Raw genomic sequence first — 12149 nt, forward strand, 5'->3', positions numbered from 1 at the left:
AAGATACATTCTGCTCCTGAAGTTGCTGAGATGATGGCTGGGATCCGTAGTGCTCTCGTACAAGGTCATGTCTGGGAGTTTAAATTCTTTTGTGATTCTTGTCTTCGTGATCTCCTTGGTGAATGGATCTTGCTCCTTGCGGGTGCTATCTTCGGGAGTGGATCGGCTGGCTTTAGTCTTGACATCGTCTTCAAGTTTTAGGAGTTTGTCTCCAATTTCCGGCGTCGCCTTATTTCTCTTTGTAGATCATTCTCGACCTCTCGTTGACGTAGAGCATCTTCCTCAAGTTGTTTTAACCGATCTTGAAATGTATCCAGGGCTCCCTCGTTTGGGGAGTTCTTATTGTTGATTTGGGGAGTATCTTTTGGTGTGGAGTCCGCGTTTTTATGCGGCATTTTTTCTTCTAGATCTGAGATGTGATCGTTGTCATGATCGTCCGCCATGGTAATGGGATGACTTCCGGGTCCCCGGCAATGGCGCCAATGTTCCGGGGGTTATCTGAAACTGTAGGTCGATCTCGGACGAGATCTTCTGTGCTGGTCGGTGCTTATCTTCAAGGGAACCGCCTTTATCTCTACGGGCTTGGGCTGCCCTTGGATTTGGGACGTGTTCATCTATTTATGCCCTTTGTTGGGCTTTCCTGTGACTTGGCCGAGCTCTTTGAGAAGAGGTCGGGTCATCCTGACCTGAAGAGGTTAGTCGCTTTGTCTATAGAACATCTCGGGTTGGCCAGCTCGACCCAGGGTATGAACAAGTTGTTTTTTGTTAGTCAAGTCAAGATTTCAATTTCAAAAATTTACCTTTTCAAAATCTTTTTCAAAATCAAATCTTTTCTTTTTCCTTTTATTATTTTCGAAAATTCTTTAAAATTAATTTTCAAAAATCTTTTTCTTACTTTTATCTTTTATTTTCGAAATTAATACTAACAATTAATGTTTTGATTAAAAAATTTCAAATTTGTTACTTTCTTGTTAAGAAAGATTCAAACTTTAAATTTTAAAATCATATCTTTTGATTTCTTGTTAGTCAAGTCATTAATTCTTATTTTAAAAATTAAATCTTTTTTTCAAAATAAATTTCAATCATATCTTTTCAATCATATCTTTTTTTTTCAAATCATATCTTTTTCAATGAAATCTTTTTCAATCATATCTTTTTCAAAAATTTGATTTCAAAAATCTTTTCTAACTTCCTACCTTTTTAAAATTGATTTTCAAATCTTTTTCAACTAACTAATTGATTTTTTTGTTTGTTTTACTATTTCTTATCTTTTTCAAAACTACCTAACTACTTTTCTCTCTCTAATTTTCGAAAATTCCTCACCATTTTTCAAATTTCTTTTAATTAACTAATTGTTTTAAATTTTAATTTTATTTTACCTCTTCTCTTAATTTTTGAATTTCAACTAATAATTAAAATAAAAATTGGTGCACGAAATTGTGGTCAATACTTTTCACAACACAAATAATCCCCGGTGATGAATCCAAAAACTTGGTGTTCAATACCATGGCATAAACACAACTTCGCACAACTAACCAGCAAGTGTACTGGGTCGTCCAAGTAATAAACCTTACGCGAGTAAGGGTCGATCCCACAGAGATTGTTGGTATGAAGCAAGCTATGGTCACCTTGTAAATCTTAGTCAGGCAGACTCAAATGGATATAGGTGATATACGAATAAAACATAAAGATAAAGATAGAGATACTTATGTAATTCATTGGTGGGAATTTCAGATAAGCGTATGGAGATGCTGTGTTCCTTCCGTCTCTCTGCTTTCCTACTGTCTTCATCCAATCCTTCTTACTCCTTTCCATGGCAAGCTTATGCAAGGGTTTCACCATTGTCAGTGGCTACCTCTCATCCTCTCAGTGGAAATGTTCAACGCACCCTGTCACGGCACCGCTATCCATCTGTCGGTTCTCAATCAGGCCGGAATAGAATCTAGTGATTCTTTTGCGTCTGTCACTAACGCCCCGCCTTCAAGAGTTTGAAGCTCGTCACAGTCATTCAATCATTGAATCCTACTCAGAATACCACAGACAAGGTTAGACCTTCCGGATTCTCTTGAATGCCGCCATCAGTTCTAGCCTATACCACGAAGACGCTGATCTCACGGAATGGCTGGCTCGGTTGTCAGGCAAGCACTCGGTTGTCAGGCGATCAACCATGCATCGTGTATTAGGAATCCAAGAGATATTCACCCAATCTAAGGTAGAACGGAGGTGGTTGTCAGGCACACGTTCATAGGTGAGAATGATGATGAGTGTCACGGATCATCACATTCATCAAGTTGAAGAACAAGTGATATCTTGGAACAAGAACAAGCGGAATTGAATAGAAGAACAATAGTAATTGCATTAATACTCGAGGTACAGCAGAGCTCCACACCTTAATCTATGGTGTGTAGAAACTCCACCGTTGAAAATACATAAGAACAAGGTCTAGGCATGGCCGAATGGCCAGCCTCCCAAAGAGGGTTCAATCATAAAAACATGATCAAAGGCTCTAAATACAATAGTAAAAGGTCCTATATATAGAGAGCTAGTAGCCTAGGGTGTACAGAGATGAGTTAATGACATAAAAATCCACTTCCGGGCCCACTTGGTGTGTGCTTGGGCTAAGCATTGAAGCATTTTCGTGTAGAGACTCTTCTTGGAGTTAAACGCCAGCTTTTATGCCAGTTTGGGCGTTTAACTCCCATTCTTGTGCCAGTTCCGGCGTTTAACGCTGGGAATTCTGAGGGTGACTTTGAACGCCGGTTTGGGCCATCAAATCTTGGGCAAAGTATGGACTATCATATATTGCTGGAAAGCCCAGGATATCTACTTTCCAACGCCGTTGAGAGCGCGCCAATTGGGCGTCTGTAGCTCCAGAAAATCCGCTTCGAGTGCAGGGAGGTCAGAATCCAACAGCATCTGCAGTCCTTTTTTAGTCTCTGAATCAGATTTTTGCTCAGGTCCCTCAATTTCAGCCAGAAAATACCTGAAATCACAGAAAAACACACAAACTCATAGTAAAGTCTAGAAAAGTGAATTTTAACTAAAAACTAATAAAAATATACTAAAAACTAACTAGATCATACTAAAAAGATACTAAAAACAATGCCAAAAAGCGTACAAATTATCGGCTCATCACAACACCAAACTTAAATTGTTGCTTGTCCTCAAGCAACTGAAAATCAAATAAGATAAAAAAGAAGAGAATATGCAATGAATTCCAAAAACATCTATGAAGATCAGTATTAATTAGATGAGCGGGGCTTTTAGCTTTTTGCCTCTGAACAGTTTTGGCATCTCACTCTATCCTTTGAAATTCAGAATGATTGGCTTCTTTAGGAACTCAGAATCCAGATAGTGTCACTGATTCTCCTAGTTAAGTATGATGATTCTTGAACACAGCTACTTATTGAGTCTTGGCCGTGGTCCAAAGCACTCTGTCTTCCAGTATTACCACCGGATACATACATGCCACGGACACATAATTGGGTGAACCCTTTCAGATTGTGACTCAGCTTTGCTAGAGTCCCCAACTAGAGGTGTCCAGGGTTCTTAAGCACACTCTTTTTGCCTTGGATCACAACTTTATTTCTTTCTTTTTCTTTCTTTTTCTCTTTCTTTTTCTTTTTCTCTTTTTTTTGTATTCACTGCTTTTTTTTCTGCTTCAAGAATCATTTTTATGATTTTTCAGATCCTCAGTAACATGTCTCCTTTTTCATCATTCTTTCAAGAGCCAACATTCATGAACCACAAATTCAAAAGACATATGCACTGTTTAAGCATTCATTCAGAAGACAAAAGTAATGCCACCACATCAAAATAATTAAACTGTTATAAAATTCAAAATTCATGCAATTCTTCTCTTTTTCAATTAAGAACATTTTTCATTCAAGAGAGGTGATGGATTCATAGGACATTCATAACTTTAAGGCATAGACACTAAGACACTAATGATCACAAGACACAAACATAGACAAACATAAGCACTAAAATTCGAAAAACAGGAAAATAAAGAACAAGGAAATTAAAGAACGGGTCCACCTTAGTGATGGCGGCTTGTTCTTCCTCTTGAAGATCTTATGGAGTGCTTGAGCTCCTCAATGTCTCTTCCTTGTCTTTGTTGCTACTCTCTTATGATTCTTTGATCTTCTCGAATTTCATGGAGGAAAACAGAGTGTTCTTGGTGCTCCACCCTTAGTTGTCCCATGTTGGAACTCAATTCTCCTAGGGAGGTGTTTAGTTGCTCCCAATAGTTTTGTGGAGGAAAGTGCATCCCTTGAGGCATCTCAGGGATTTGATGATGAGAGGGGTCTCTTGTTTGCTCCATCCTCTTCTTAGTGATGGGCTTGTCCTCATCAATGGGGATGTCTCCCTCTATGTCAACTCCAACTGAATAACAGAGGTGACAAATGAGATGAGGAAAGGCTAACCTTGCCAAGGTAGAGGACTTGTCTGCCACCTTATAAAGTTCTTGGGATATCACCTCATGAACTTCTATTTCTTCTCCAATCATGATGCTATGAATCATGATAGCCCGGTCTATAGTAACTTCGGACCGGTTGCTAGTGGGAATGATTGAGCGTTGGATAAACTCCAACCATCCTCTAGCCACGGGTTTGAGGTCATGCCTTCTCAGTTGAACCGGCTTCCCTCTTGAATCTCTCTTCCATTGGGCGCCCTCTTCACATATGACTGTGAGGACTTGGTCCAACCTTTGATCAAAGTTGACCCTTCTAGTGTAAGGATGTTTCATCTCCTTGCATCATGGGCAAGTTGAATGCCACCCTTACATTTTCCGGACTAAAATCCAAGTATTTCCCCCGAACCATAGTAAGCCAATTCTTTGGGTCCGGGTTCACACTTTGATCATGGTTCTTGGTGATCCATGCATTGGCATAGAACTCTTGAACCATTAAGATTCCGAGTTGTTGAATGGGGTTGGTAAGAACTTCCCAACCTCTCCTTCGGATCTCATGTCGGATCTCCGGATATTCACTCTTTTTGAGTTTAAAAGGGACCTCGGGGATCACCTTCTTCAAGGCCACAACTTCATAGAAGTGGTCTTGATGCACCCTTGAGATGAATCTCTCCATCTCCCATGACTCGGAGGTGGAAGCTTTTGCCTTCCCTTTCCTCTTTCTAGAGGTTTCTTCGGCCTTGGATGCCATAAATGGTTATGGAAAAACAAAAAGCAATGCTTTTACCACACCAAACTTAAAAGGTTTGCTCGTCCTCGAGCAAAAGAAGAAAGAAGAGAGTAGAAGAAGAAGAAATGAAGGAGATTGGGGAGGCTTTGTGGTTCGGCCAAAGGAGGAGAAAGAGTGTTTATGTTGTGTGAAAATGAAGGAGTAAAGATGGGTTTATATAGGAGTGGGGGAGGGTGATGGTTCGGTCATGTATGGGAGGGTTTGGGTGGGAAAGTGGTTTGAATTTGAAGGGTGAAGTAGATGGGGTTTTATGAAGGATAGATGTGAGTGGAGAAGAGAAAGATGGGATTTGATAGGTGAAGGGTTTTTTGGGGAAGAGGTGTTGAGGTGATTGGTGAATGGGTGAAGAAGAGAGAGAGTGGTAGGGTAGGTGGGGATCCTGTGGGGTCCACAGATCCTGAGGTGTCAAGGAAAAGTCATCCCTGCACCAAATGGCATGCAAAAATGCGTTTTGAGCCAATTATGGCGTTAAACGCCGGGCTGGTTCACGAAACTTAGAGTTTGAATGTGGGGGTTCAACACCAAACTTAGAAGTTGGTTGTGGCCTCCCAACACCAAACTTAGAGTTTGACTGTGGGGGCTCTATTTGGCTCTGTTTTGAGAGAAGCTCTTCATGCTTCCTCTCCATGGTGACAGAGGGATATCCTTGAGCCTTAAACACCAAGGATTCTTCAATCACTTGAATGATCAATTCTCCTCTATCAACATCAATCACAGCCCTTGCTGTGGCTAGGAAGGGTCTGCCAAGGATGATGGATTCATCCATGCACTTCCCAGTCTCTAGGACTATGAAATCAGCAGGGATGTAATGGTCTTCAACTTTTACCAGAACATCCTCTACAAGTCCATAGGCTTGTTTTCTTGAATTGTCTGCCAACTCTAGTGAGATTTTGGCAGCTTGCACCTCAAAGATCCCTAACTTCTCCATTACAGAGAGAGGCAGGAGGTTTACACTTGACCCTAAGTCACACAAGGCCTTCTTGAAGGTCATGGTGCCTATAGTACAAGGTATTGAAAACTTCCCAGGATCCTGTCTCTTTTGAGACAGTTTCTGCCTAGACAAGTCATCCAGTTCCTTGGTGAGCAAAGGGGGTTCATCTTCCCAAGTCTCATTCCCAAATAACTTGTCATTTAGCTTCATGATTGCTCCAAGGTATTTAGCAACTTGCTCTTCATTGACATACTCATCCTTTTCAGAGGAAGAATACTCATCAGAGCTCATGAATGGCAGAAGTAAGTCCAATGGAACCTCTATGGTCTCATTTTGAGCCTCAGATTCCCATGGTTCCTCTTTGGGGAACTCATTGGAGGCCAGTGGACGTCCATTGAGGTCTTCCTCAGTGGCGTTCACTGCCTCTCCCTCCTCTCCAAATTCGGCCATGTTGATGGCTTTGCACTCTCCTTTTGGATTTTCTTCTGTATTGCTTGGGAGAGTACTAGGAGGGAGTTCAGTAATTTTCTTGCTCAGCTGACCCACTTGTGCCTCCAAGTTTCTAATGGAGGACCTTGTTTCAGTCATGAAACTTTGAGTGGTTTTGATTAGATCAGAGACCATGGTTGCTAAGTCAGAGGTGTTCTGCTTAGAACTCTCTGTCTGTTGCTGAGAAGATGATGGAAAAGGCTTCCCATTGCTAAACCTGTTTCTTCCACCATTATTATTGTTGAAACCTTGTTGAGGTCTCTGTTGATCCTTCCATGAGAGATTTGGATAATTTCTCCATGAAGGATTATAGGTGTTTCCATAGGGTTCTCCCATGTAATTCACCTCTTCCATTGAAGGGTTCTCAGGATCATAAGCTTCTTCTTCAGATGAAGCTTCCTTAGTACTGCTTGGTGCATTTTGTAATCCATGTAGACTTTGAGAAATCATATTGACTTGCTGAGTCAATATTTTGTTCTGAGCCAATATGACATTCAGAGTGTCAATCTCAAGAACTCCTTTCTTCTGACTAGTCCCATTGTTCACAGGATTCCTTTCAGAAGTGTACATGAATTGGTTATTTGCAACCATTTCAATTAGTTCTTGAGCTTCTGTAGGCGTCTTCTTCAGATGAAGAGATCATCCAGCAGAGCTATCCAAAGACATCTTGGATAGTTCAGAGAGACCATCATAGAAAATTCCTATGATGCTCCATTCAGAAAGCATATCAGAGGGACACTTTCTGATTAATTGTTTGTATCTTTCCCAAGCTTCATAGAGGGATTCTCCTTCCTTCTGTCTGAAGGTTTGGACTTCCACTCTAAGCTTACTCAATTTTTGAGGTGGAAAAAACTTTGCCAAGAAGGCATTGACTAGCTTTTCCCAAGAGTTCAGGCTTTCTTTAGGTTGTGAGTCCAACCATGTCCTAGCTCTGTCTCTTACAGCAAAAGGGAATAGCATAAGTCTGTAGACCTCAGGGTCAACCCCATTAGTCTTGACAGTGTCACAGATTTGCAAGAATTCAGCTAAAAACTGATGAGGATCTTCCAATGGAAGTCCATGGAACTTGCAATTCTATTGCATTAGAGAAACTAATTGAGGCTTAAGCTCAAAGTTGTTTGCTCCAATGGCAGGGATAGAGATGCTTCTCCCATAGAAATTGGGAGTAGGTGCAGTAAAGTCACCCAGCACCTTCCTTGCATTGTTGGCATTGTTGTTGTTTTTGGCTGCCATGTGTTCTTCTTCTTTGAAGATTTCTGTTAGGTCCTCTACAGAGAATTGTGCTATAGCTTCTCTTAATTTTCGCTTCAAGGTCCTTTCAGGTTCAGGGTCAGCCTCAACAAGAATGCTTTTGTCCTTGCTCCTGCTCATAAGAAAGAGAAGAGAACAAGAAAATGTGGAATCCTCTATGTCACAGTATAGAGATTCCTTGAGGTGTCAGAGGAAAGGAAAAATAGAAGGCAGAGGTAGAAAATTCGAACTTATCAATAGAGATGGAGTTCGAATTGTGCATTAAGGAATGGTGTTAGTCCATAAATAGAAGGATGTGAGAAGAAGGGAAGTAGTATTCGAAAATTAAGTAAAGGATTTTGAAAACATTTTGAAAAACACTAATTGATTTTCGAAAACCATGATTGAGAAAGAAGTGAAGTGATTTTTGAAAAAGATTTTGAAATTAGAAATCAAAAAGATTTGATTGAAAACTATTTTAAAAAAAGATGTGATTAAGAAGATGTGATTGGTTTTAAAAAGATGTGATTGAGAAGACATGATTTGAAAAACATTTTAAAAAAAAGATTTGATTTCAAAAATTAATGACTTGACTAACAAGAAAAGATATGATTCAAACATTGAACCTTTCTCAACAGAAAAGGCAACATACTTGAAATGTTGAATCAAATCATTAATTGATAGCAAGTATCTTTGAAAATAGAAAGAAATAGATTTTGAAAAAGATTTGATTGAAAAAATTTGATTTGAAAAAGATTTGATTTTGAAAAACTTTGAAAACTTGAAAACAAAATTGATTTGAAAACAAAATCCTCTCTCTTGTGCTACCCTTTTGGGCGTTAAACGCCCAGCCAGGCACCCTGGCTGGCGTTTAAACGCCAGTCTGTCCTTCTTCACTGGGCGTTTTGAACGCCCAGCTTTTTCTGTGTAATTCCTCTACTGCATGTTCTGAATCTTCAGTTCCCTGTACTATTGACTTGAAAATAGAACCAAGATCAAATAAACAATGCATGCAAGACACCAAACTTAAAATAAGACACTAGACTCAAACAAGAAACCTACAATATTTTTGGTTTTTATGATTTTGTAAATTTTTTTTTGTGCTTTTTTTTTCGAAAATTAAGTTTGAAAAGAAAATAAAGATATCAAAATTCTTAATGAGAATTCCAGGAATCATTGCAATGCTAGTCTAAGACTCCGGTCCAGGAATTAGACATGGCTTCATAGCCAGCCAAGCTTTCAAAGAAAGCTCCGGTCCAAAACACTAGACATGGCCAATGGCCAGCCAAGCCTTAGCAGATCACTGCTCCAACAGCAAGATTGATGGAAATCAACAAGCTCTTGTGATGATAGGTTGAAACCTCGGTCCAATAAAATTAGACATGGCTTCACAGCCAGCCAGACTTCAACAGATCATCATGAAACTCTAGAATTCATTCTTAAGAACTCTGAAGAAAAATACCTAATCTAAGCAACAAGATGAACCGTCAGTTGTCCAAACTCAACAATCCCCGGCAATGGCGCCAAAAACTTGGTGCACGAAATTATGGTCAATACTTTTCACAACACAAATAATCCCCGGTGATGAATCCAAAAACTTGGTGTTCAATACCATGGCATAAACACAACTTCGCACAACTAACCAGCAAGTGTACTGGGTCGTCCAAGTAATAAACCTTACGCGAGTAAGGGTCGATCCCACAGAGATTGTTGGTATGAAGCAAGCTATGGTCACCTTGTAAATCTTAGTCAGGCAGACTCAAATGGATATAGGTGATATACGAATAAAACATAAAGATAAAGATAGAGATACTTATGTAATTCATTGGTGGGAATTTCAGATAAGCGTATGAAGATGCTGTGTTCCTTCCGTCTCTCTGCTTTCCTACTGTCTTCATCCAATCCTTCTTACTCCTTTCCATGGCAAGCTTATGCAAGGGTTTTACCGTTGTCAGTGGCTACCTCCCATCCTCTCAGTGGAAATGTTCAACGCACCCTGTCACGGCACGGCTATCCATCTGTCGGTTCTCAATCAGGCCGGAATAGAATCCAGTGATTCTTTTGCGTCTGTCACTAACGCCCCGCCTTTAGGAGTTTGAAGCTCGTCACAGTCATTCAATCATTGAATCCTACTCAGAATACCACAGACACGGTTAGACCTTCCGGATTCTCTTGAATGCCGCCATCAGTTATAGCCTATACCACGAAGACTCTGATCTCACGGAATGGCTGGCTCGGTTGTCAGGCGAGCACTCGGTTGTCAGGCGATCAACCATGCATCGTGTATCAGGAATCCAAGAGATATTCACCCAATCTAAGGTAGAACGGAGGTGGTTGTCAGGCACACGTTCATAGGTGAGAATGATGATGAGTGTCACGGATCATCACATTCATCAAGTTGAAGAACAAGTGACATCTTGGAACAAGAACAAGTGGAATTGAATAGAAGAACAATAGTAATTGCATTAATACTCGAGGTACAGCAGAGCTCCACACCTTAATCTATGGTGTGTAGAAACTCCACCGTTGAAAATACATAAGAAAAAGGTCTAGGCATGGCCGAATGGCCAGCCTCCCAAAGAGGGTTCAATCATAAAAACATGATCAAAAGCTCTAAATACAATAGTAAAAGGTCCTATATATAGAGAGCTAGTAGCCTAGGGTGTACAGAGATGAGTAAATGACATAAAAATCCACTTCCGGGCCCACTTGGTGTGTGCTTGGGCTGAGCATTGAAGCATTTTCGTGTAGAGACTCTTCTTGGAGTTAAACGCCAGCTTTTATGCCAGTTTGGGCGTTTAACTCCCATTCTTGTGCCAGTTCCGGCGTTTAACGCTGGGAATTCTGAGGGTGACTTTGAACGCCGGTTAGGGCCATCAAATCTTGGGCAAAGTATGGACTATCATATATTGCTGGAAAGCCCAGGATGTCTACTTTTCAACGCCATTGAGAGCGTGCCAATTGAGCTTCTGTAGCTCCAGAAAATCCGCTTCGAGTGCAGGGAGGCCAGAATCCAACAGCATCTGCAGTCCTTTTTTAGTCTCTGAATTAGATTTTTGCTCAGGTCCCTCAATTTCAGCCAGAAAATACCTGAAATCACAAAAAAACACACAAACTCATAGTAAAGTCCAGAAAAGTGAATTTTAACTAAAAACTAATAAAAATATACTAAAACCTAACTAGATCATACTAAAAACATACTAAAAACAATGCCAAAAAGCGTACAAATTATCCGCTCATCAAAAATAAAAATATTTTTTCTTTTTTCTTTATTAAAATTCAAATTTTCTTATCTCTCTCTCATCTCTTTCTATTTATTTATTCATTTACTAACACTTCTCTTCATCTTAAAATTCGAACTCTTTCTTCCTCTCTGTGTTCGAATTTTTCCCTTCTCTCTTCTCTCTTCTTCTTCTCACATAAAGGAACTTCTATATCAGGGTAAAGAGGATCCCTATTATTTCTGTTCTCTTCTTTTTCATATGAGCAGGAGCAAGGACAAGAATATTCTTGTTGAAGCAAATCCTAAACCTGAAAGGACTCTGAAGAAGAAGCTAAGAGAAGCTAAAGCACAACAATCCAGAGAAAACCTTACAGAGAATCTCGAAAAGGAAGTAATGGCCGAGCCCAACAACAATGCAAGGAAGATGCTTGGTGACATTGCTGCACCAAATTCCAACTTTCATGGAAGAAGCATCTCAATCCCTGCCATTGGAGCAAACAATTTTGAGATTAAGCCTCAATTAGTTTCTCTGATGCAACAGAATTGCAAGTTTCATGGACTTCCATCAGAAGACCAATGGAGTTGATCCTGATGTCTATAAGTTTATTCTTTTCCCTTTTGCTGTAAGAGACAGAGCTAGAATATGGTTGGACTCTCAGCCTAAAGATAGCCTGAACTCTTGGGATAAGATGGTCACAGCTTTCTTAACTAAGTTCTTTCCTCCTCAAAAGCTGAGCAAGCTTAGAGTGGATGTTCAAACCTTCAGGCAGAAAGAAGGTGAATCCCTCTATAAAGCTTGGGAAAGATACAAGCAACTGACTAAAAAGTGTCCTTCTGACATGCTTTCAGAATGGACCATCCTGGATATATTCTATGATGGTCTGTCTGAATTGTCTAAGACGTCATTGGACCATTCTACAGGTGGAACTATTCACCTAAAGAAAATGCCTGCAGAAGCTCAGGAACCCATTGACATAGTTGCAAATAACCAGTTCATGTACACCTCTGAAAGGAATCCCGTGAGTAATGGGATGCCTCAAAGGAAGGAAGTTCTTGAAATTGATGCTCTGAA

General features: G+C 40.1%; 1 non-coding gene across 1 annotated transcript; it reads left to right on the forward strand.

Moving 5' to 3' along the window:
• Positions 1-7344: 7344 nt before the first annotated feature.
• On the forward strand, positions 7345-7452 carry LOC112712513 (small nucleolar RNA R71). Its single transcript, XR_003157812.1, has one exon. It is a non-coding gene; the product is annotated as a small nucleolar RNA R71 (small nucleolar RNA).
• The last annotated feature ends 4697 nt before the right edge of the window (positions 7453-12149 follow it).

The sequence above is a fragment of the Arachis hypogaea genome, chromosome 1 (assembly GCF_003086295.3).
Source record: "Arachis hypogaea cultivar Tifrunner chromosome 1, arahy.Tifrunner.gnm2.J5K5, whole genome shotgun sequence".
In the NCBI taxonomy this organism is placed as follows: Eukaryota; Viridiplantae; Streptophyta; class Magnoliopsida; order Fabales; family Fabaceae; genus Arachis; species Arachis hypogaea.